Below are 25,696 nucleotides of genomic sequence, written 5' to 3' on the forward strand. Positions count from 1 at the left end.
TATATTCATTCGTATTGTATGCACCGGGCTCGACGCATCATACTAACTGCATTGTATTTAAATTCCAAGTTGAGTACATGTATCAATTGTAGCATTTCACATGACATTTTAGAATAGCCGAGCCTACGTCTAGTTGCATTTTGTATGTGTTGCATTAGCCATCTTAACATGAACTAAGATCATGCATTGATTACTAACTAGTTTTTGTTTTGGCTCGGAGTACTCGGTGAGTGTTTATGCTTTAGCATCCTTGCATGTGTGCGAGTGACTGCCATGAAAGCATGCTTGCCATGAGGCTATTTGCTTATGTGATATAACTGCCTGAATGCCTGTGGATGAAGGTTAGATTACTTGAATTGGAACAATTCATCAAAATGCGAGTTTTTAAGCCCACTTGAGAGTGGCAAAATCATGTTTTCCTAAGCCCACTCGAGTGTGGCAAATCCACGTCTTAGCCTACTTGCGAGTAGCACCTTCAAACCATTTTCAAACAAACAAACATGAGATGTTTGGTTCCAAATTAGGCGATCTAGTCTATACTTGTATGTTGTGCGCATCACATAGTAATTCTAGCTAATTAACCGGAATAAGAACACATGTGTTTTCAAAAACTAAATATCATGTTTAGTAGAGGCCGATCTTTGATCGGGCGAGCGGGGGTGCTCATAGATGACCTTCTCCAATCATACCCAAGTTCCCGAGCCAAGGCAACTTTGGTGATGACGGACACGTGGCCTTAGGCAATGAGTCAAGGTTTCCTAAATTCCCCCAAAATAAATATTTAGGTGGCGATTCTGTATCTACCAAAGCAGTCCATGTTTGGCATTTCTTTCTTAAAAAATCAGTTTTCCAAAACGATTTGCCAGATTTGGACTCTTTGGTGATTTATCAATCTCACATCGCATATTGTGAGATTAGATTAAGAACCGTGACATTTGAGTCCGAACTGTAGCATGAGGCCCCCCTTGGGGCACATCTACAAATAGGTGTAGTGCAATCCCCCTTGTTGGCCTTACTTACGCCATGCTTTATGCTTTCCATTTTGACTTATTTTGGCCTTGGTCTATGCATGTTTTAGATTCATTTTGGCATGATCTAGGACTGTTTTGGTTCTCCTTGGCCATTTGGGGTTTGATTCATGTGGCCTTGGCTTGAGTCCCTTTGCTAGTTTCGTGCTTTGAACATCCTAGAATGCTATGCTTACATTGTTTAGTGTGTTTGGCATCCATTTACTTGATATTTCAGAGTTTAACTCATTGCCATCTTATCATGATTATCACTCTTTGCTCATGTTTGAGAGTTGTGTCTTTATGCTTAGTTCTTGGGCTAATGCATTGTGCATGCATACCTTGCTTTTGTGCCCTCATTCCAATACTTTTGGCCACTGGTTTGGGCATATCTAAGGTCTGTCCGTTTCGGTTTAAGTCCATTGAGCATGGTTGATTACATGTTGTTTGCATGCTTGCATTACATCGCATTGTCTATGCCATATACTTCGCATTGTGTATGCTAGTTGTGCATGCCATTAGCCTTGTTAGGTTATTCATGTTGCATTGCATGTTGGCATGCTTAAGTCATATTGCATATTTGCCATGCTTGTATTCCATTGTTGTTTGGATTAAGTGTTAATTCGAGCACGAGAAACGAGGGACGTTTCAAACTTCAAGTGATGAAACATGTCTCAATTCTCGGTCGCCGACGCTCTTGATTATCCATGATAGAGTTCTAGGCATTTATGTGTTTTTATGCATTCATTTTTTATAGAAATTTGCACAAGTTGGATCTTTGGCCATCATGCATCGGGATGCGTGATTGATGGTCTTGGATCCGACTATGTCTCTCCCTTGATGTTTTGAGGTGATATGGAGTGGCATAATGCATACATACCCTTAGGAGACCCTCCATTTTCTCTATTTTGTGCTCTGCTGCAGCTTGGTGTCACAGCACACCAGTGGCCGGCAGTGCCTTGCAGATGGCCGGCAGTCCTTCATTCTTGGCCGGCAGTGCCCACTCTTGGTCGGTAGGGGGGTTGGCAGTGGCTCCCCATGGCCAGCAGGCCACTGGTGTATTCCCCAGACTGGTTTTGGTAAGGTTCAGCAGGAATTCCTTGAGGACACCATGCAGACAGAGCCTCTAAAGACCAACCAGAGAGCTTTTTGTGGCGGCAACCGAGCATGCATCCTCTTCTCCCCCAACCAGACCTGGAACAACATTGTTTACTGTTTTCCTTACTTGCTAATTAGCATTTGGTTTTGTAATTTAATTAGTTAAATTGTTAATTAATTAAGTTTTGTAATAATTAGTTGTTGCTAGTTATTCATTCGGTTATGTAATAATTAATTAGCTTGTTAGTTAGTTAATTAGTTGGTCTTTATTATTCATTCGAACCCTCCATCGAGAGGGCACATTGTTGTAATAAGCGTGCGTGTGTGCGATGCATGTCTTCCAACCCCCATTTCTTTCTCCCTTTTACTTACCTGCTTTTAATGGTTAGTTTTAGGGCATATTTCAATTAGCATCCTTATGCTTGCATGTTTGCATCCATTCATCTGCATTGCATGCACGGGGCTCGGCGCATGATACTAACTTCACTGTATTTCAATTCCAAGTTGAATACATGTCATCAATTGTTGCACTTCATATGCCATCTTAGAATAGCCGAGCCTATCTAGTTGCATTTTTGCATGTGTTGCATTAGCCATCTTAACATGAACTAGGATCATGCATCGATTACTAACTAGTTGTTGCTTTGGCACAGAGTACACTGCGAGTGTTTATGCTTTAGCATACTGTATGTGTGTTAATGATGCCATGAAAGCATGCTTGCCATGAGGCTCTTTGCTTAAGTCATATAACTGTCTGAATGCCTGTGGGTGAAGGTTGGATTGCTGGAATTGGAACAATTCATTGAAATCCCTGATTTAGCCTATTTGCGAGTAGCGAATTTCAAACCTTTTTGCAAACAAACGGATGTGCAATGCTTTGTTCCAAATTAGGCAATCTAGTCTATACTTGTATGCTGTGCGCATCACATAGTAATTCGAGGTTTAATAGCCGGAATAAGAACACATATGTTTTCCAAAGCAAGATATCATGCTTACTACAGGCCGATCTTTGATGGGGCGAGCGGGGGTGCTCATTGCATGACCTTCCCCTCTCGTACCCAAGTTCCTGAGTCGAGGCAACTTTGGTGATGACGGACACGTGGCCTTAGGCACGAGTCAGGGTTTTCTAAATTCCCTCAAAACAAAATATTTAGGCGGCGACTCTGTATCTGGCAAAGTAGTCCATGTTTGGCACTTCTTTACAGAAATTAGTTTTCCAAAACGATTTGTCGGATTTGGACTTTTTGGTGATTTATCGGTCTTGCATTGTACTTGGCGAGATTAGATTCAGAACCGTGACATTGAGTCTGAACTGTAGTAGTAAGCCCTAATTCGGGCGTGTCTACAGTTTCTGGCGACTCCGCTAGGGAGTTTAGAGAACTTGACTCAAACTCATAATTTCTTGTTTTGTCTACACTTATGTGTCTCTTTGTATTGTATTTGCATTGGTGCGCCTAGGACACCGTGTTTGCCGTATGCTATTCCTGAACGGTTTGCCGGAGGCTTGCTTTGAGAAGCGTGCCATAAGGCTGATCGGTTGCGGGCTCTGCCACGATGGGAACACAAACCCTGGTTTTTACCGGGCACCCTTTTTGACCATTCGACCTGGTGCATATCGGAATCCATAGTGACTATTCCAAACTAGGACAAGTTGCTTACCCGATTACAGGTTGTTTGAAACCGCTGCGTGCGTAGTAAAACCCTAGCTCCTGACATGATAGGACAGGGAAACCCTACACCAACATAGGGGTGTTTTTTACTCGCATTTACTTGCTATATGCTTTTAGAGTGTGCCTCTATAGGGAATGCACGTATCAGTGTGCAAGTTTTGGTATTAGACCTGCGAGCATCGGTATTTTGAGAATCGGTTATATCTGCGGGTATCAGATTCAGATTTGGGGCAGTGATTTGGGAACAGTGATCAGTGGTTGAGAACAGTTCACTCTGCTTGTTGTTGCCAACTATGTGTTGTCTTTGTTTAAGTTGTTATGCTGTCCGTTTTTCTGTACATTATTTCCTTATTATGCTTTATTTATCTTTTGCAAGGTAGTTTAGCACCATTGCATCCGACCAGGTAGATATTCCCCGAGCACTCTGGGTTAGAGGTCGTAGACTTAATCGATCCAGGGATCTGGTAGACGGACAAGCAGTGTTCCTTTCTTTACCCCCCGATTACCAGACGGAGATCAGTAAGGCGCAGTGTATTAGTAAAACGATCGTCAGATCAGTGGTCTACCCGATTAGTGAACAGTCAGGCAGGGGTCTTAATTTCTACTACAGGGACAGATATACTAGTTATTCAGATAGATCAGTACAATATGGTAGGCTTAGAAGAGATGATGCATTAGCTCCAGGAGAGTATGAAAACCATGCAGCAGGATGCTGCCCGTCAAACAGAATTCGCTATACGCCAAGCCGAGGTTATGGCCCAATAGGCAGAGGTAATTGCCAGGTTACAGCAACAAACCGGAGTATCTGCTACACACCAAGCTCCTCCCCCAGCAAGAGTTCCAATACTTGGGGAGACAACTAATGTCCAGGATGATACGGACATTCCAATCAGGCCGTCTCCGCCTCCGATCCTACCCCCGCTATCCGAAGGATAGACCAACCTACCGGATTCTCCCTTTGAGTTCGAGGTGGACCCCACAACGTTAAAGGTCAGCAAACTAGAAAAGCTGCTCAAGAAGTCTCAGGGCGTGAAGTCCATTGCGGATATTGAGGATGGGTACACTGACTTGGCCGTGACTCTGCCAGACCGGTTTAAAATGCCGCACATAGACCATTTCGACGGGTCTGGAGATCCTATGGTGCATTTGCGTTTGTTTTCAGACATACTAAGGCCGATGGGCCTTTCCAAATTGCAGAAGCTTTCTCTATTTGGCCGGACCCTGTTGGGTGTAGCGGCTATTTGGTATACAAAACTGGAGGATTCTGTTAAGAGAAGTTGGGAGGAGATGGCTGAGGCCTTCATAGCTCAATACTCCTATAATACGCAGATTGAGGTCACAACTCTTGATCTTGAGACGACTAGGCAAGAGCCGAAGGAGAGCTTCTCCAATTTTGTGACCTGGTGGAAGGCCAAGGCCTTGATGATGACCATCAGGCCTGTTGACAAAGACCAGATTCGAATGGTTGTGCCCAACCTCCAGCCCAAGCTCATGCAGAAGATGATCATTCTCCTCTTCCCCACCTTTGCAGATCTACACGAGATAGGGGGGCAAATCGAGGACGCTATGAAACAGGGGCTCATTGATTATGAGAGAGAACAGCCCAAGAGGGCATTCAACTGCAGTACAAATGCAGGCACAAGCAGTTCTGCAGTTGCTAGATCCTCAGATGTGGGTATGGTTACTCCCACCACCACTCTAAGAGCCCTTCCAGCTACACCATTCACCGGTGCATCCGGAAGTAGCTCACAACCAACCTTCTCCCACCTCACAACCAAGCTCCACGTCCCGAACGCATCAATTTAATCCAAACTGGGGTTGTGTCATACGACTCTAGCATATACATCACCCCTTCTCACCTACCCAAGTCGGAGGTGTTCATTCCAGACAACACTGGCTTGTGCATGTTGGACATCTCCCAAACCCAACCAGAAGTGGTGGCGGTGGCCATCGAAGATAGAATTGGGCCAATTGTCGAAACATATGAGAATGATCAGTCAGAGCCCGAGCGGACTGCGAGCTTGATGTACAACACAAGCGGTTACATTACTTCAGCAGGCCAGGATAGGCGGAATGTAGGATTGCCAGCGGAGGCACAGATTTGTGTAGTACGGGAGGATGGACCTAATTATGGGCTAGATGACTTAGTGGATCTGGAAGAAGACATTACAAATCTGCAGTTCTTTGAAGAGTAGGACTCAGCGGACATGGCAGTCAATTGGTTTGATGGGTCAGCGGAGTCTACTGGGTGGCTTGACGACCAGTCAGATATTATTGAACAACCTCAGCTAGAACAGGGTCCGTCAGGGAAGGGGACATCAACAGTGGCTGGAAAGGCTAGGAATCAGTTTGCATCGCCGGAGAGCACTGGTGTAAAGAATTGTGCTCAGAACACGGACAGTTTGGGTGCGGAAGAGACTGAACAGCAAGCCGCACTGAAGTAGTTTGAACGGGAAAGGATCGAAGATTCTGAAAGAGTCAGAAAGGCCAAAGCCCCTACGGGGACAGAACGTGCTGTGTGCACAGGAACGGAAGGTGCTGTGGGCACAAGAACGATTGTAACAGAGCCGGACAGGTCTTTGTCGGCTACCGATGGTATGTAGCGGGAAGATTATGATCTATGTCTTGCCCACACCGATGAAGACTGGGGCCAAGGCCAGTAGGATGATACCTGGTACATTGGCGAGGTTGACCACATGACTAGGAGTGGGCGGTATTTCAAGCCCCCACATTTAGATCAACCAGAAACGTCTGAGAAAGACAAGGAGGCGGAGAAATAGAAGGAAAAGTTACTCAAAGAAGAAGCTGCGCTGAAACAGCTTAAGAAGATACATGCAGACATCTCTATCTGGGGACTGCTTATGGTTTCCAGAGTACACAGATAGGCTGTCCTTTCTGCAATGGACAATGCTAAACTTTCCATCGACACCACACCTGAACAGCTGGTAGGGCTGGTCTTTCCGGGAGGAGCTTCCCCAACGTTGACCTTTTCTGACAAGGAACTGCCGCCTGAGGGCGCAAACCATAACGAACCGCTCTACATCTCTGTGGAGGGTAGAAACAAGTGGGTACCGGTAGTTCTTATCGACATAGGATCCGCCATTAACGTGTGCCCGTCAAGGATAGCATATGCAATTGGGTTGAAGCCGGCGGACTTTGTACCAACTTCCCAGGTAATATGGGCGTATGATAACACCAACAGATAGGTGATGGGGACTGTACAGATTCAGACCCAGGTTGGTCCAGGACAACACCATGTTGACTTTCATGTCTTGGACGTTCCCGCAACCTTCAATCTACTCCTAGGCCGGCCATGGATGCACCAGGTAAAGGCAGTCTCTTCTACCTTGCATCAAATGTTGAAATACCCCCACGGGAAGGGGATAGCTATAGTTTTTGGGAATTCATCAATCCATCCACCGCCAGAGGTATCTACACTGGCTTTGGAAATCGAGCACGGTGCGAAGGATGTGTTCCTATCAGGATTTACCCTAGCCAAGGCCCGAGTTGTACAGAACATTTTAGTTGTTGAGGAAGGGTTGTATGTCAGCGCACAATCAGTATACCTCATGAACAAGCTCCAGCATATCCCCGGGATGGGATTAAGGAAAAGTGGTCGGAAGGGCATTGCTGTATCGGTCGAAGTGTCACACAACCCGCATACCTTTGGCCAGGGTTATCTACCCACCAAAGGGGATTGGGTGAGAAAAGGTAAAGAAATGGCTGGAAGAGCCAGAGCCAAGCAGATCGGGAAGCATTTTGAGTTGATGCATCGGCCTATTCAGGGCACCATAAACGGACGCTTCGTCCGGAAGGGGGAAGACTTTCCATTCTGTGGCTTCCCAGAGCCATGGCTAAACGCAAAAAAGAGGCGCTTGTCATGATTTGAAATCTTCTTCGACTTGCAGTTGTCCGGGGATGATGTTGCCGAGGAGCAGACAGACCCATCAGCTGAGGTTGAGCAGTGTAAGGAAGTGGATTCCGAGAGCACCGAGATTGAAATGGGGTTACACTGGCTTGTCTACTTTCAGATCCTCCGATCGTACATAAGTGCTTCGGGAATGACCTCTCAGTGTCTATGATCGGGAATGAAATCGCTGTGAGCCCACCTTCAAACATTTTGGATGCATCTGTCGCATCTTCCCTCGTCTGGCAGTACGAGGAGGAATTCTTATCGAGCAGCACCGGGTCAGGTAGTGAGCTAGAATTTGATTCTACCGAGTCTATAGAGTCAGAATCAGGTTCTAGCTCATCTGAGTTCGAGTCCGATATTCCTGGGAGTGATAACCCAGATGCCACAGTCTTGTCTAGGTCGTCTTTTTCTTTTTCCTTTGAGTCTGTTGTAACAGACGAATCAAACGACATGGAAGACATTAATGAGAATGGAATGGCTGTGGATTTTGAGTATTTTTCTGTGCCCTTAATTTATTGTATTAATTCAGACTTTCAAAATTTCGATGAAAACGACAAGGAAGAAATTCCTCCGATTTTGAAATATTTGCTAGAACAAGAGGAGGAGAGGTTTGTAAAACCCTTGGTTGATGAAATCACCCAAATTAATGTTGGTACTGAGAAGGACCCGTGGCTGGTCGAGATCGGGTCCACGTTGTCTTTGGAGGAACGCGAACGCTTAGTCGCTTTATTAAATGATTTCGAAGATGTTTTCGCATAGTCCTACGAAGACATGCCTGGAATCGATCCTGAGATTGTACAGCACCGGATCCCCTTTGACCCAGAGGCCCGACCTGTCAAGCAGAAGCTTAGAAGGATCCACCCGGATTGGTCTATCAAGATCGAAGAAGAGGTCACGAAGCAAATTGACTTAGGGTTCCTGCTGGTATCCGAACACCCAACTTGGTTGGCCAACATAGTTCCGGTGCCAAAGAAGGATGGCAGAATTCGGGTATGTGTGGATTTCAGGGATTTGAACAAAGCCAGTCCGAAGGACGACTTTCCTCTGCCGCATATCGATGAATTAGTGGACTTCACTGCAGGGCATGCATTGCTCTCTTTCATGGATGGGTTTTCAGGCTACAATTAGATATTGATGGCACCCGAAGACCGGGAGAAGACCGCTTTTACCACCCCGTGGGGAACTTATTGTTATAGGGCAATGCCGTTTGGGCTGAAGAATGCTGGAGCTACCTATCAATGGGCCGTGACCACAATATTGCATGACATGATCCACAAAGAGGTTAAGGTGTACGTGGACGACATGATTGTCAAGTCCAAGGAAAGAGAGGGCCACTACACCGCCTTGCAAAAGTTGATTCCAAGGATCAAAGAATTTCGATTGCGGCTGAATCCTTAGAAATGTACGTTTGGTGTTACAGCAGCGAAAATGCAGGGGTTCTTGATCACACAGAGAGGTATCGAAGTCGACCCCTCCAAAATCAAGGCCGTCTTAGAAATGCCACCACCAAGGACTGAAAAGGAGGTGTGAGGCTTTCTGGGTAAAGTGAAATTCATAAGACGGTTTATTGCAAAATTAACCTTGACTTGTGAACCACTCTTTGGTCTCCTGAAGAAAGGAAAGAAGTTCTAATGGGACGGCTGATGCCAAGCTGCTTTTGAACAGATCAAACAATATTTACAGAACCCACCTGTGTTGTCACCACCAGAGCCGGGAAAACCGTTGATCTTGTATCTTCAGTGACTGAAACTACAATGGGTTGCATGCTTGCACAAGAGTCTGAGGACAAGGTAGAGAGAACTATCTACTACCTGAGCAAGAAAATGCTGGATTACGAGACCCGCTACACTCCGTTGGAGAAGGCTTGTCTGGCCCTGGTATGGGCTACCAAGAAGCTGCGGCACTACCTGTTTGCTCACTCTGTAATACTAGTTTCAAGATTAGATCCCATCAAATATCTCTTCGAGAAACCGGCACTTACGGGTAAGCTAGGTTGTTGGTTGTTTCTGCTTTCCGAATTCGATCTTAAGTATGTAACGTGCAAGTCAATAAAGGGGAGAGCGGTAGCAGAGTTTCTAGCCGATCACCCAGTGGAAAGAGATGAAGCAGTTGAGTATTTGTTCCCGGACAAGGCCATTTTACATGTCGAAGAAGAGTTTTGGACGATGTACTTTGATGGAGCGTCAAACCAATATGGGTATGGGATCGGAGTGTTGCTCATAGCACCCGACAACTCCCGTATCCCTCTAGCATTCAAACTCCGGTTCAAAGTATCGAACAACGAACCATAGTATGAGGCATCTGGTTTAGAAGCCGCCCTAGAACTAGGGGCAAAATGGTTGGACGTCATCGGGGACTCGAACCTTGTTGTGTCTCAAGCTAAGGGAGACTGGAAAGTCAAAGAAGAAAAGATGAGAATCTACCACCAGACCTTGGACTTGCTGATTCCTCGGTTTGAGAAACTGAATTTCGCTCATCTGTTAAGAGAGAACATCAGGTTCGCAGATTCACTAGCAACTCTATCTTCTATGATAAACATCCCTTTTGGAGTCCGGATGCGTTCGATCATCATTGATCAGAAATTTATGCCGGCCTACGAACTGATTGCTGCCATAGATGAGGTTCAAGATGAGAACCCCTGGTATTACGATGTCTGGAACTTCTTTGAAGAAAAGGCATATCCACCAGGGGCAAATGCCAAAAATAAGAGGGCCGTTCGAAGAATGGCTACTCAGCTCATCGTCTGCGGAGGAAAACTGTATAAGAGAGGTCATCTCGGGATGCATAAACCGTGTGTTTTGATGCTGAAGAATCAAAGCGCTTGATGGAGGCCATCCATAGATGACAGTGCAGAGCGCACGTGAACGCGGTGATGCTAGCCCGGAAAATTCTTAGACAGGGTTATTATTGGTCCACCATGGAGGTGGATTGTATTGGCTTTGTTCGGCGATGCCACAATTGCCAAATCCATGCAAATCACATGAACATTCTGCCATCTAAGCTGTACAACATGACTTCGCCAAAGCCGTTTTCAGTCTGGGGGATTGATGTGATCGGAGCTGTCACTCCGAAGGGGTCCAATGGGTATGAGTTCATTCTGGTCGCGATAAACTATTTCACGAAGTGGGTTGAGGCCCAATCTTATGCGGTGTTGAAGGCTTCGCATGTTGCAAAGTTCATCAGGAACAACATCATCTGTTGCTATGGGGTCCCGAACGAGATCATTTCAGATAATGGTTCCCACTTCAAGAAGGAAGTGATTGACTTGTTGGACAAGTACAACGTGGCTTTTTATAAGTCGTCTACATACCGGCCGCAAACCAACAGAGTAGTTGAGGCCGCCAACAAGAACATCAAACACATTCTGCAAAAGATAGTAGAAACCTACCAGGACTGGCCAGATAAGTTGCCATTTGCTCTGTGGGGCTACCGGACTTCAATTCGAACTTCTACTGGGGCAACTCCGTATTTCTTGGCTTACGGGATGGAGGCTATTCTGCCTATCGAAGTTGAGGTTCCGTCATTTCGAGTACTGGCAAAGTGTCAGATGGCTGAGGCAGATTGGCAGCAGAGCAGATTCGAAGAACTCATGCTCTTTGACGAGAGAAGGCTGAAAGCACTGTACCATGTTCAGGGTTATCAACGTAGAATTGCCAAGGCTTTCAACAAGAAAGTTAAGTCTAGGAATTTGAAAGAAAGAGATTGGGTGCTCAAAGACAATCGAGCTCCCATCCATGACCTTAGGGGCAAGTTCAGACCCAATTGGACTGGCCCTTACATCATCAAGTCTATTTAGTCGGGTAGAGCTATCGTTCTGATGGACCTAGATGGCCTAGAGTTCTCCCGACCGATCAACATGGACAAGTTGAAGAAATATTACCCCTGAGCGGCTCGTTAGGCCGAAAACCCGAAAGGGTGACCTAGTCAAAAATTAGAGTATGAAAAATTTGAAATTATCAAAATTGAGCTCGCAAGGTTGAAAACCTGCAAAAGGCAGCCTTGGCAAAAGTTAGAGCGCAAGAGGAGAGCGTAAACACTCGAGTGAACCCAAGCCGAACTATGTAATGCTTGATTCCCATCTTTGGGATATGTAGGCAACTTCATCCTGAAGTCCAGCCATAAGCACTTCCCCGATCAACTTTGTCCATGTGATCATGTTTGGTCATCTTCGTCTATTCTACATTCAGGAGCTCGGTTGTGATCTCCAGTGCAGTGCTATTCAAAATAGGGGCAACTTTCCAGTTGTTGGGATCCGAGGTTGTACATCTCAGTGATAGATTTCAGGCATGTCCAGTTCTGATCCATATCGAAAATGGTTTTGAAAAGTTTTAATAAAAGTTGACTTTCCTCAAATTAATCTTTTTACAACTTAGATCATTTTTGGACCAAACGGAAAATTTTCAGTACCCACAACCTTCAATTTCATTGATTTCAATACAGAGTTCTCCTACTCTTGAATACAAATTGAAGTTGCTTTTTATTACATTCATAAAGAAAACTTGAAAGTGCTGATAAAGAAAATAAATCCGAGGCATAGTTAGGTGTTCCTGCGTCCCCTCCCAGAGCTGGTGGGAGCCTCTGATGCCAAAGTAGACCCAATCTGCGCCTCCTCAGCAAGCCAAGCTATGCACTCATTAGAGAGGGTGCAATTGAAAATTGGAGCAGGGGCAAGAAGCTCTCTAGTCCTCCATGCTGTGGCATACCGAGCTAGCTGTGCACCTCGGACTGAAAGTGTAGCAGGGTACACTATCCCCTTCTCCGGACAAGTCTGATCATGACCGAACTGGCGCCGGATCCGGAACGAAAAGTAAAAGACACAGTGCGTAAAGCCAATCAACTGAATCCTGGGCTGGCGAGTCATGCTATAACTCATCGCCGGGAAATTGAGCCAGGGGCAGCGCCAAGCAATGTCAAAAGTAGACAAATTGCACATCCAGTTGTACCATCATCCCTCATTCGGGGCATCAACTAGACGTTGCTGGAAGAAATAGCTGCGAGCTGAATATGTCGGGCATGAGTACACCACTCTCGATTTGTCCATCAACCATACCTGGGGAGGGATAAAAAATGAGAGATTAAAGAATAGAGAGGTGTATGTTGACAGAAAAGTAAGAAAAGGGTTTTGATAGAAAAACTGAGCCTGAGGGACGAGTGATGTGAGAAACATATGTGAGATGGGATGGGAAACATTACCTGCAGTAGTAGTGGACTCCCCGCGAACCTAGCCGTCTCCCGGCAATGAAAATTGTCCAAGCATATCAATGTCTCAGCTAGCGTCATGGTGATGTAGCTCTTGCGCTCTCTTAAGCCCTCGGCGACCTCGGTCAAACGAGTGCTAAACCCACCAGAGCCTGGGGCAAGCAAGAAATGAGATAGCATACACAAGCAAAGTTCATGATGCCGATAACCCTGCCAACGATGATCGCCGCGGTCACAGGCATCAGAAAACCGGCGAACCAAGCTCGGAATGTCCAGCTCCCCGTCGTGAATCAATGACCGAGCATCATGCAAAGTGAGGCCACACATCCGTCCTAAGGCTTGGACGTGGCAGAACTAGAGTTGAGGCAACATTTCTTCCTCGTGCTCGGATTCCATTAAAGTTTGGAAATCCTCAAAAGTGGGACACATCTCTTGCCCGCCAAAGTTAAAGACGTGTGTCACTGGATTCCAAAACCTTGCCGCGGCATGAAGGAACGGAAAACCCAACGGGGTGCGACTCAACATGAATAGTGCATTTATACCAAATCCCCGAAAATTCAGCCTTTCCGAGCCATCCAAGTTGGCAATCCAATTTGTGAGGTTTTGGACAAGAAATGTTTCCATTCGGTGCAAAATTAAGCTGAAATGAAGAGAATCCCGAAGCTGGAACTCATATAGAAGATAAGGCAGTGAGTGGAGGACAGATGTCGACGTTTCAGAGAGTTTGCCATCAATGGCTGGCAGTGGCTCATCGGTGGCCGGCAGTGGCACACTGATGGCCGGCAGGTCCTCCCCTGTGGCCAGCAGCCCCTCCCTCATGCTCACTGGCCTTCTTGGTGAAGATCCAGTTGTTTGTTGCAGACAAGTCCTGTTACTCGCGTCTTTTAAGGTCTTGTTTTTTTCCTGTCGGACTCTGTTGCATCTCGTTTAGGGTGTTTTAGCCTTCGATTTTGTATCGAGTTGTAATCATCTTCCTCTCATTTGTCGAGTTGTTGTAACTTGCTTATCGAGTTGTAGACTTGTGAAGACTTTGTTTTGCTTATCGAGTTGTTTTGTTGTTAGTCGGTTCATTACCTGATTAGTGCAATTCAAGTGTTTAGTTTTCAAAACAAAATTCAATCTCATTTACGTTGTTGTGTAAAGTGATGCGATGCGATGCATAGAATGTACAAATGTAACACTTTTTCAACAAAAAGACTGCTTTCATTCTATCATAGATTCTTTTTACAAAGGAGCATAGTTTTGAGAAAGTAAATCTGCCTGACGTGGTACAATGTGCAAAACTACTAGTAAAAAGAAAAATAAAGCAAAAAGAGGAGCAGCATCTGAACCAGCAAAATGTATGGATTGGCGCCAATCGCCCCAAGGCTGAGAGGTCCTCCTCGCCCTCTTCCTCAACTGGGAGGACTCTGGAGCATCGTCACCATCAGCGTCTGAACTCGAACTATCCCTAGCCCCATCTCCATCCTGAGACGACTCTAAACGTGGACTCACTGCCCCTTCGTCAGACTCATCATCATCTTGGTCAGGCCCCCGTGAACTAGTTCCTTGTCCCGCTCCCCCTGCTGCTCGGGGAGGTACTGAAGGACCTGCCCCTGCTCCTGCTGGGACATCTGATGGGCTTGGCATCACGAAAGGAATCTGAAAAAGGGCAATCCGTCAAAATGCATTAGTAATCAAAATGTATCAAATGCAAAGAATAATGTGCTGTGAGCAGTGAATGATTTGCAGTGTATGTGCACTGTGAGTGGTGTATGGGAGCAATGTATCAGGTTAGTGTAGTGTGGAACTGTGCAAATGATATCGTATCAAGAAAAGACTGTGTGGCATGAAGTGTAGTTTGAAAGGATTCACTGGAATACTGTAAATACTGAGCAGGTCCATGCTCGTCTGCAGCATCCGCATCGCTGAAGCCGTCAACTCCAGAGACTGATGAGTGTACTCAACGGGAGCCTACAAAAATGTTGAAGTTATTAGTATTCTGCGGGACATCAAACAAAATCAAATGACTGTACAGAATAAAAGGTATAGCGCATATCGGGGTTGAGCCGTAAACTCTGACAAGTTCGTGACCAGCTGGAGGAGGAGCAAAGGGAATTTGATATGTCTCTCCAGCCCACCCTCGGCATGTCATAGTAGCAGGCAACACTGGCCATGCAGTCCCCTGCCTCCCCTCAGGACCTCTCCTTCTACGAGATCTAGTCGCTCCGCCTCTCCCTCTCGCTGCTGGAGCACTCGCTCCCTCTCCTCCTCGGACATCGGACGAAGGTGGCATCAGATGTGTCTGAATGATGGTCACGTAGTCGCCCTCTGTGTGGAAGAAATCCATCTCCAGTCCTACCATAAACTGAATCACCTGGTCAGCAGACAACCTGTGTGTCTCTCTTATCAATGGTGGAGGTGCCATCGGTACAAATGGAGCAAGCAATCCCGAGGTCTAACGCACGAAGCGCTGACTCAAAAACCAGGCACGACAAATCGGGCCCTCAAAGAGGACGTGGAACTGAGACACAGTTCGAGCAGTGTGATACTGATCTCATAGTCCTGATGGAATCGCACCCCATGGTTGCCACGTGATTTGAGAAAAGAGAACGCACAAGACGATCAGTTGTCAAATAATGAATGTGGGTGCGTAAGGTTAACTGAAATAACCTCATTGCAGAATTACCTCAAGCACCGTGACTGAATCGAAATACTGCCGGAAGAACATGAAGCTCTCCCGAGTCCTACGACGGAGCTGGTCGTCGTATACATCAGAAAATGGGACTGTTGCTGGGGTCTCCTCCACAGGCTCTGGATCAAGTGTCGGGAAGTATGCGTAAACCCACAACTATAAGAAAGATGTGATCAGTACAGTGTATGAACAGATTGTTGAACATACAGAAAGTAGAATGCAGTACAATGCCTAAGGAGTGCAGGTCTAGGGCAGACATTAGATTTTGTGTGTGCAGTGTATGGTATGTAGTGTGCAGCATGTATGATGTACATAAAATGCAAAGCAGGAAGCATGCAATACAGAGCTGATATAGAAAACACAAAAAGTACAAGTGTTGAACAAAGCAAAAGTAGGAAATGCTAAGCAAAGCAATGAGAAGGGGAAATTAAGCGGTGTACTTTCCATGCTTGCCAGTAGCTGCCGATCAGCCTCCAACACATCAGAGAGGTCGAGCTCATGTATCCGTAGAGAGTGGTAAGGCCGGATGCGCCCCAGTCACAGAAATGGACCCGCTGGAGCACCACTAAAGCACCCAGGAAGTATAAACCCACAGTATTCCACCTGTTCGAAAACAAGGTGGTACCGAAAAGGAACGAGAAGAAGCCCCTGGCGTACTACTCTGCCTCCTCATCAATATCGGGATCCTCCCCTCTGTAATGCTCCTCGAACCAAGTATATCTGACCATACCTACTCGAAGTGTCGGTGGACGCGCTCCAAGTAATGTATCCCATGTAGCCACCCACTCTCGCATGTCGGGATCAAATGGAATCGGATCACCTCCTACACCCAGGCCAGTGATCATGGCGAAGTCGAACGGCGTCATCGTCATCTCTCCCGCCGTGGAGAAGTGGAAAGAGTTGGTGGTGTCCCACTACCTGCCCACAAGAGCCCCTAGAAGAGGGCGACTCGCTGTGACCCGTGTCAAGCTGCAGCAAAATAGACCGAAGCCGGTCCCGTCGATGATCTGGCGGACCCTCACTGGAAGCACATCAAACCAATCCCGGGCTGTCGTCGCACCATAACATTTGAAGGAGCGGGACCCGTTCTGCGGCAGAGCAGTGACAAAATTAGAGCAGTGATGCATTGAAAATATAATTAAAATCAGAGCAGTGATGTATTTGAAAGTACAGTTGCATACAAATCAGTGATGTAGTGAAAATATAGTTGAATTCAGAACAGTGACGCATGAGGTGCAATCGTATATAGTACATACAGGGCAGTGATGTGTGAAGTATTATTAAATGCCGAGCAACAATGTATGAAATACAGTAAGATCAAAGCATGTGATGCAATCAGATCAAAACAGTACAAAAAAATGCAAGTAGTTGAAGTAATACTGCAGAAAAGCAGAGTTGGTACCTCCACAGCAATGGCCGACAAATGAGACATTGGCTCTCTCAGTAAGAGGTCGTTTGGCGCGCCCTCATCGAAATTAGTGAAAGTGTGGATGCCTCCTGCCACCGGAATAATGTGAGTCATCGGGTGATACCTCGAGGGGTCAAAGGGACGTATGCTCAATGGTAAAGGCTGAGGTTCAACGTCTGACTCAGCCGCAAAGTCTGCCGCTAACACTATTGGAGGGAGTGTGGGGAAGCCCTCATCATGTGGGATATCGTCAACCATCTGAGATAGATGCAAAAATGAGAAAAATGAGTGGAATGGTGAAATTTTGAACAAATCAAACCCTAGGAGAGAGAAAATCCAAATAAAGTTGAAAACCTAAGAAAAGTGAACTAACCTCGAGAGAAATTCGTGTGAAACGATCCTTGAATGGGGGAAATGATGAAAGAGGCCTCAGATTCAATTTCTGATCGGTTCAAATCGAAGAGAACAAAGGAGTTTCAACGATTCAAGGTTGTTTAGGGTGTTGGGAAACACGTAGAACGTGCGAATCTAGAGCAAAGGCACACCTAGAGGGCAAGGGAAATGTTTTCTATGCAAGGCTTTGTGAGGAAATGGAGTAATTTTTGGATTATTTAAAGACCCATTGCCGAAAAGACCAGTTTGCCCGAATCTACGACCGATGGCCGCCAGAGTCACATCGATGGCCGGCAGTCCATTATTGATGGCCAGTAGTGGCCTCAGATGGCCGGCAGGGGTTCGGAGGATTTCCCTAATGGCTGAAGATCCTCCACTAGCTTCCTCTGCCTATTTTGTCTTGGTATGTGTCCCTGGATGTCAACAATTCCAAGGAGTGTTCAAAATTTGGTTCAAAACACCTCCGTGGAAACCCGGAAATCATGTTCCCAATGTACGGTGGTCATCGCCCATCGAGGTGCACAAGGTGTATCCTTTTTACGCATCGCAAATCTTCCGGGAGGTAAACCAAAAGTTGCCTTCAAGATTTCTTTATCAAACATGTTTTTGTTGTCACCTAGCATTTACTTGTTGTATTAAATATCCGTTCTTTATGCTTACATTATTTTGCACCTCATTTATACTTGCATTGTTTTGCACCTCATTTATACTTGCATTGTTTTGCACCTCATTTATATTTGCATTGTTTCGCACCCCTCTTTAACTTGTGCTGTTACGCTCGTTATTTGCGTTGTTTCACACCCCTCTTTAACTTGAGCTGTTACGCTCATTATTTGCGTTGTTTCGCACCCCGCTTTAACTTGGGTTGTTACGCTCGTTATTTGCGTTGTTTCGCACCCCCCTTTAACTTGCGCTGTTACGCTTGTTATTTGCGTTGTTTTGCACCCCCTTTTAACTTGCGCTGTTAGGCTCGTTATTTGCTTTGTTTCGTACCCCCCTTTAACTTGCGCTGTTACGCTCGTTATTTGCGTTGTTTCGCACCCCTCTTTAACTTACGCTGTTATGCTCGTTATTTGCATTGTTTCACACTCATCTCTATCTTGCCCTGTCACGCTTGTTACTTGCATTGTTTTTCATATCGTTATTTGCGTTGTTTCGCACTCATCTCTATCTTGCGCTGTTATGCTTGTTACTTGCATTGTTTTGCATATCTTTATCTTGCGCTGTTATGCACATATCTCTATCTTGCCCTGTTACACATGTTTCACTTGCATTGTTACGCATGTTTTACTTGCGCTGTTACGGACCTCGCTTACTTGCGCTGTCATGCACGTTACGTGCATTGTTATGCACTACTTCATTCGCGTTGTCACGCCCGCTTAGGTCGCATTGTCATGCACCCCTCCACTTGCGTTGTCATGCACTTTTCACCTGCATTGCTACGCATGTTTCTAACGATATTGTACCTGTTGAATTTCTTTCTTTTACAGGCACAATATTGTATGTACGGTGAATTTAAAACTGATGCGACCAGACGAACCAGACGGTATTGTATTTACGCCGCATGAGACGTGGCGAGAATGGTACAAATCTCTTACATCCTCTCTACATGTAATGTAGTTTGATTTGTATTCGCTTGCTTAAAATTGTCCCATTTATTATATATAATTGCTTCATTGCAACTGTCTTTGCATAATCATAAGTTATGCTCTTGCATCATGCATATCATTTGCATTTTGCCCCAGCCTATGGGCGCATCTCTGCATGTTTAATTTGAATGTTAGCCTAAGATCTGGCGTGAAACCTGCTGAGACAAGGGGTCTACCGGCCATCAGTGGTGGCCGGCAGTGGCTCATTGATGGCCGGCAGGCCTCATCAATGGCCAGCAGTAACAAAGGCAAGGCCGGCAGTAGTATAGGATGGCCGGCAGTGCACCAAGAGAATTATGCTGGAAGGACCAACGCATGGTCCAAACATGGGGCAGAAAGGATACAGGGTTTGGAAAGCTCAAACCTATGACATTCCGCCGCGAAAGTCGAGCACTCGACAAGCAATCGAACTTGTGGCTAGATGTACCTGCAAACACAACCAAGTCTTAACGACGGTCAAAAATAGGGTGTCTACAGTTGCCCCTCTTTGATAGAACTTGAACGTCACAAAGTGACAGGAGTGAATGTCAAAGCCCAAAAATGACCCATTTTTTACAAGGCCGAAGACTTAGGCTAACATTCAAATTAAACATGCAGAGATGCGCCCATAGGCTGGGGCAAAATGCAAATGATATGCATGATGCAAGAGCATAACTTGATGAAGCTCTTGCCATTGATGAAGCTCTTGCCAAGCTTGTTTAACAAGCTTTTTGCATTCTTCTATATAAGGAGGGGCCCTTCCTCTCTATCAGAGGTTCAGATTTTTTTGGAGAAGTTGTATCTCTCTCTATATTTCTCATTCTCTCTCTCTATATTGCATAGAATAGTGTTCTAAAGTCCATTTTTCTTGCACTTTTGCACTACAGCACATAGTGATACACCACCATCTTGGAGCTAAGGTTCTTGGAAGGGTTACTTGAGCTCTGAAACTTGGTTTCTAGCCTCTGAGGTTGCTGGTTTCGAAGTGGTTCTTCAAGGGTGAGTATATTCCCCATTTAAGCCTTTGTTTGTATCTCACTTTGGTCATCCTTGCATATTGTTTTAAGCCTTGCTTTCAACTGAAAAAAGTTTTTTTTTTAAGTGCTTTTGATGATTGTTTAAGGTCTTTTTGGTGTTAGGGGTGTACAACCCTCTTGTATACCTTGTTTTGTGCCATGCTGTAAGGCCTTTCGAATAGTATTGGTTTGGCCTTTTAGCCACTGAAATCTAGTGGATTTTCAGTGGTAGGCATGTGGTTTTGAGGCTTCAAATCAGAGGGGGATGACCCCCTCTTTTTGTTTCGTTTGCTTGAGTTATTGGCCTATCAAAGGAGCATGTATCCCTATACTTTTGAGGCCTGGTTCAGGCACTTTTTTGTGACTTTTACGGTCTTCCTTAACTCTGTCCATGGCAGGTTTGGTCACCTTGTGCATGCATCTTGTATGTGTAGTGTAATTCCATTTGTGGCTCATCAAAGTAGCATGTCTTGCTAGCATGTATTGACTCCATTTCAGTGGGTTTTTCATCATCATTTGACATGTCATGACTCTTTCTAAAGCTGGTGTGGTAGTCTCTTGAGTGGCTCATATACTTGTAGAACAAATCTTGCTTACTAGCTTTATGTGCATGATGTTTTGACTTATCATTCTAGCATATTTTGGCTATGCTCCAGCATGATTTTATTCATATTTTGGGTTGTTCTAGGACTGTCTTGGGCTGCCACGGTCATATTACTCATGTTTTGTATAGCTATAGTGTAAATGCTTTGACTAATCTTGAGCTTTGTGGCCCCTACCATGCTATAGTTGTGATGTTTGCATGCTTTGGCATCATTTGAAATGTTATTTCAGTGCATGTTTCATGGTCAAACACTTGCCTTCGTCATGCTTTCAATGCCTTGAAGAGTTGGTGTTTTATGCCCCATAAATGGATTATTGTGCATGCCTCTATGCTTAGGTCCTTAGGATGCCATCTCAGTGGGTTTTTAGGCATGATTTACCATGCCATAACTCTATTTTTTGTTGGTTAAGTCATGCCATATTTGGTTGTAATAGGTGTAGTGCAATCCCTCTTGTTGGCCTTACTTACACCATGCTTTATGTTTTCCATTTTGACTTATTTTGGCCTTGGTCTATGCATGTTTTAGATTCATTTTGGCATGATCTAGGACTGTTTTGGTTGTCCTTGGCCCTTTGGGGTTTGATTCATGTGGCCTTGGCTTGAGTCCCTTTGCTAGTTTCATGCTTTGAACATCCTAGAATGCTATGCTTACATTGTTTAGTGGGTTTGGCATCCATTTACATGATATTTCAGAGTTTAACTCATTGCCATCTTATTATGATTATCACTCTTTGCTCATGTTTGAGAGTTGTGTCTTTATGCTTTAGTTCTTGGGCTAATGCATTGTGCATGCATACCTTGTTTTTGTGCCTTCATTTCAACACTTTTGGCCACTGATTTGGGCATATCTGAGGTCTGTCCGTTTCGGTTTAAGTCCATTGAGCATGGTTGATTACATGTTGTTTGCATGCTTGCATTACATCGCATTGTCTATGCCTTATACTTCGCAACGTGTATGCTTAGGTTACATTGCATTGAGCATGCCACCATTTGCATTGTGTATGCTAGTTGTGCATGCCATTAGCCTTGTTAGGTTATTCATGTTGCATTGCATGTTTGCATGCTTAAGCCATATTGCATGTTTGCCATGCTTGTATTCCATTGTTGTTTGGATTAAGTGTTAATCCAAGCACGAGAAACGATGGACGTTTCATACTTCAAGTGATGAAACGTGTCTCAATTCTCGATCGCCGACGCTCTTGATTATCCATGTGGGAGCCAGAAAATTATTGGTATTAGCTAATTGGGCCCGACCCAAACAAAGCCTACAAGGGTCCAGCCCAAATAAATATCACACCCCCCATCTATATAGGGGGGGGGGCATCCCAAGTGAAAGGTATGTCTGTTCTCCCTGCACCACACATACACACCCCTTCTGATATACATATATACCATTTCCTGATTCAAGGACTTACTTCATCAGCGCAGTACTCCCGGCCGGCAACCCCGGTTGGGTGGCACCGACTATGTTCCTCATTGCAGATCTACAGGGGTGAAGCTCTTTTCTTCATTGGATCTCTACAACATCCATGTGTGAGGATATTTCATGGTCTCACAATTGGCGCGGTCTGTGAGAACGACTGAATGAGATCAACGAAGAACACAACAAATATACTGCTGTAAGTAAACATATACTGGTTGCTTTGAGGTCAATGCACTTTTTACAAAAGCAAAACCAATCCCAAGTAATACGGCCCACAACTGGGTTTTTGGCTTCTTTCATTCTGATTATGTTTTTTGCTAAAGTTCATGTATACATATAGATATACACATCTATGTATGTATCTATTTATGCTCACAGATTTGATCAAAGCATCGTTGAGTATTAATATTGCTTAGAAAGGTTGTCAAAACAAGATGAGGTTAGTAGCTGTTTTTCTCTCTCTAAAAATGGGTTTCACACCTTTATTGGTATGAACATCTTTTCGGCAAGTCAACACATCTACTCGGCTAAATTAATACATCTGTCTATCTATTTATTTATTTATTCTTTGTTTCACAAAACATATCTTGAAGGTGATTCTTCATATATATGCACATGTACACAAGTTGGGTTCACTTTTTCTCTAATGGCTTCCGTTGATGCCAACCCAAATCTCGGCAAAACCAAAGATCAAAGGTGTTGCATGCATAACGAAGTCTTGCCGACCACATTCTCAACAAAGCCAAATTCAAAGAGATGTCGACCAAGTGATTCGGCACATCATGAAGCTAAGAAAAGTTTCCAACCACATGATCGGCTGCAAGTCAGCCTACACTGAATAAGGGAAGTTGTTTTTCTCTTTGAAAGAATTTATTTGTATATTTCTAGTCTACGTATATGTGTGTATACTATACTAGTTTTTTAATCAAACCCAAAAAGCATGAGCATAGATGAAATATATATATATATATATATATATATATGTCATAGAATTATGGGTTGTAAGTTTTCTCTCTCTTGGAATTGATAAAAAAAATATTATGTCAGACTCCGAATAGCACTGGTTGACAAAATATATAACAAAGCCATCATTTTCCAAAGAACTTATTTTCATTTATGCTTCTATATGTATGAATGCACCCATGTCGAAATATTATATTATTAGTTGATCTTGCTGGGAAACCTTTCAACAAACTTATTGCTCAGTAATTAATTACTTTCTCTCTCTAAAGAACCAAGGTTAACCAATTGTAGTAGTGCAACTTGTGAATTGGCAGTCTAAGAGTTTATTTATATATTATACATTACATGTATTGCAAAACATTTGTCAGTTGTAGGTGCTTTTGAGAAGAATCAAATGGGTTTCAATGTTGTCTCTGTAAAAAGACACCTCAGCAACCACACTGTCGATGAATGTATGCAACTTCTATCCAAAATTTGAATTAATGTGAATCTCGAGGGCGATACAATTCAATCGAAGTGATATTCTGCCAAAGCACCAAGCTAAAGTTGCCGACCAAGTATTCCGGCTGGCACAACCGAAAGGAATTGCCGACCAAGTGTTTCAAACTAAGTTGCTGACTAATGTGTTTCGGCAAGCCAAAATAGTTGACGGCCCACCTATCTCAGCCACAATTTATCTCGCAAGCCTCGACAATTTCTCCACTCTGAAGAATCAGTCGGCTATTGAGCCCATGCATGTGCATTTTTACAGTATTACAACTCATAAAAGATTGCTCGACAAAGATACAAAGCTGCTCGGCATCTCTTCCACCTTTCTCGGCAATCCTAATCGGCCACACATACGTCCACTCCACAACATTGGACATTCTCAGAATAACTACAATTATTAATTTATTCACCTCTAGCAAAAATCTCATGATTCACTTCTCGGAAGTACAAAATTGCTCTGCGCTACTATTCGGCAACATTGCTTATCAAACTCCGTAAATTCGGCATATCATTCGGCATCTTATCAACTATTACTCTGCATATTATCTCAGCTTCGGCAACTTATTCGGAAAATATTCGAAAACATTACACCGCAATATTGCTTACTCGGCTAACATTTATTACACGACAAGATTGCTCAAATTACATTTCTTATTCGGCAACACTTCTTGGAAGTACTCACATGCATATGATTCGGCATCTTATCAACTATTAGTTCTCTGCATATTATCTCTTCTTCGGCTACTTATCCGACAAGTATTCGAAAACACTACACCGCGATATTGCTTACTCGGCTAACATTTATTACTCGGCAAGATTGTTCAATCACATTTCTTATTCGGCAACAGTTCTTGAAAGTAATCACATGCATATCATTCGGCTGCCACCTAAATTGGCACAATTTGATTTCCAAAATCTCGGCATTACTATCTCGGCATAAAACTAGCATCTCGGCTTACCGAGATCCACATCTGAACCTACCATAGGATTCACATTGGCTCAAAGAGTCCAAACCCACCAACCCGAAGAACCAAAAGTAACCAAAGCCTGCCGAATGTTGGGAAACGGATCACATGTGCCGAAAACCAAAATTTACGAAGCTTTCAAAATAAAATTTTGGTTATAGCAGCGTGAAGTACTCATTGAGACGAGTCCAACGCAACAAACCGCATCTTAATCGGAGCTAAAATGAAGCCATAAGAGCTAATAGAAGTTTGCCTAGAAAATCATCTATCGTTGCTGGAGAAGACAACCAGGAGTTGGCCAACATAACAAATTATTCGGTGGATTGCGGCTAAGTTACATCTCATAATAGCCAAACAATTATGTTTAAATATATAATGTGCAAAATACAAGCATAAGTCTTTGTCTTGGTGCGGTGGTTCAGTGTTCTTTCTCTCCTAAAGCAGGGGTTCAAGTCCTGTTGACCCCATTTATCCTCATTTTTTATTTTTGCCAAGCCATGAGGGAAATTATCCAAAGATTTGCGGAGCAAAAGTCTCAATCGATCTAAGCCGTTAGATCTATTTTGGCTACAATTACACCATCAGGAGTCTGATCACAGCAATCCAATAGTCCTTTCTAGTTATCTGACGCATTCCGAGTCCATCTGTACAATTTGATTCCGATATCCCCAAGCACCTTACTTTGTCTCGGCTTCATTCTGATATCGCCACGGCACCGAACAGGGGCACGGAATCCATTTCAATTCATTATCGACCTACTCGGCAATTTTGGCCCAAGTCAATTTTATTCCTTCCGAATAACAAATCTTATTCAAAAGCAATGGGGCAAATATACGTTGGACAAGAAGCTCAACTCCACTAAATTGGCAACCACTGCCGACCAAGTTCTTAACAAACCTAACCCCGAAGGAATGCCGACACGCCGCTGACCAAACGATTGGCACAATCGCCGACCTAAGTGTAAACGGACACCGATGTTTTGACACTAGTTATTCGGCCCACCATCATTATTCAGCCGTGCATCAACTCCATTTGGCTAAGCAACAATATTTGTCAACCTTATGCATCGTCAAACTTTATGCAGCAACATTGGCCATAGTATTCGGCAACTTTATTCACCTAACAACATTATTTGGTAAAACATTTGCCCACTGGGACATCAGTCAATTTTTCGCTTTCCAATTGGGGCACATCAGCCGATCATCATCTCGGCACCTTTGATATGCATGAATACTTGGCCAACTTG

Source organism: Camellia sinensis, chromosome 3, assembly GCF_055761805.1.
Source record: "Camellia sinensis isolate YWXY chromosome 3, ASM5576180v1, whole genome shotgun sequence".
Taxonomy (NCBI): domain Eukaryota; kingdom Viridiplantae; phylum Streptophyta; class Magnoliopsida; order Ericales; family Theaceae; genus Camellia; species Camellia sinensis.